Below are 1,604 nucleotides of genomic sequence, written 5' to 3'. Positions count from 1 at the left end.
AACCAAATTTTGATTGGAATTTCTGCAAAGATTTGTCGTTTTATGGCGTAAAAAGCCCTGCGAGCTTTACCTCTCAGTTCATTCACTGCCTGATAAAACTTCCTGAAGAACTTATTTTGATGCCTAAATAATTATAGGTTGAGGAGTGTCTAATTTCCTCTGAGCCTAATCTAAATCGAGATGTGTGTTTTGATCCCTGAGATCTGGGTCCTTTCTGGAATATTACTATACTTGTCTTTTTGAGGTTTACTGCCAGGGCCCAGTTCTGGCAGTACTGCTCCAGCAGGTCCAGGTTCTGCTGTAGACCTTGCTCAGTGGGGGACAGCAGAACCAGGTCGTCTGCATAGAGCAGAAATTTGATCTCCGAGTCGTGCAGAATGAGACCAGGAGCTGTGGATTGTTCTAATATTTTTTGCTAATTCATTAATATAGATATTAAATAGTGTTGGGCTTAAACAGCAGCCCCTGTCTCACTCCGCGCTCCTGAGAGAAGGAGTTTGTTTGTTTATTGCCAATTTTTATTCCGCACTTATTTCCTGTGTACATTGATTTAATTAGATCATATGTTTTACCCCCTATACCACTTTCAAGAAGTTTGTAAAATAATCCCTGTGCCAAATAGAATCAAAAGCCTTTTTAAAGTCTATAAAGCATGCAAAAAAATTGTTTTTATTTTGGACAACGTATTTATCAATTAGAGTGTGTAGGGTGTAAATATGATCAGTGGTGCGGTAATTTGGTAAGAATCCAATTTGACTTCTACTCAAGACACTGTGCTTCATAAGGAAGTTTAAAAGTCTATTATTTAGGATGCTACACAGCTCTACAGGATGCTACAGGATGCTACACAGGATGCTTACACACACTCTCTCTCTCTCTCTCCTTCTCCTCTCTCTCTCTCTCACCCTCCTCTCTCTCTCTCCCCTCTCTCTCCCCTCTCTCTCTCTCTCTCTCTCTCTCTCTCTCTCAATTCAATTCAATAATGCTTTATTGGCATGACTGTAACAATGTACACTGTTGCCAAAGCAATGAAACAATAAACAAACATAAATAATTAATGATACCGTCAGTGGAAAATACATGTTTTACATTAAATAATTAAAATAAATAAAATAAAAGAGGTTTACAAAATCATACACATTAACTAACAATAATAATGAACTGATTAATAAAGTTGTAATGATTAGTAGTGATTAGTGTGACTGGTTGTCTCTCAGGTTGTGACAGGCTGTGATGTAGAGAGCTGAGAGTGTGATGAGGTCACTCTTCTCTCCTAATATATAACTGAGCTTCTCTGTGTTAGTGAGGTCTATGAACTCAGGACAGACGCGGATCACTCTCTGATAGTATTTCTCTCTGAGGGAGGAGTATCTGGTACACTCAGTCAGGAAGTGCAGCTCTGTCTCCACACTGACCCATCACAGTGAGAGCACAATCTGGCCTCTCTGGGTGACCAGGTCTGTCTGTGTCGACCCGTCTCGATGGCCCAGACTGTGTTCACTGAGTCTGTACATCGTTAGAATCTTTCTGAGTTTTGGATCTTTAATTGTGTTGAGGTTATTCTGCTAGTTGTGTAGTCTCTGTTCAGGGTGGAGTAGCACTGC

This window comes from Brachyhypopomus gauderio, chromosome 2, assembly GCF_052324685.1.
Source record: "Brachyhypopomus gauderio isolate BG-103 chromosome 2, BGAUD_0.2, whole genome shotgun sequence".
NCBI classification, from domain to species: domain Eukaryota; kingdom Metazoa; phylum Chordata; class Actinopteri; order Gymnotiformes; family Hypopomidae; genus Brachyhypopomus; species Brachyhypopomus gauderio.
This window is presented reverse-complemented; position numbering follows the sequence as displayed.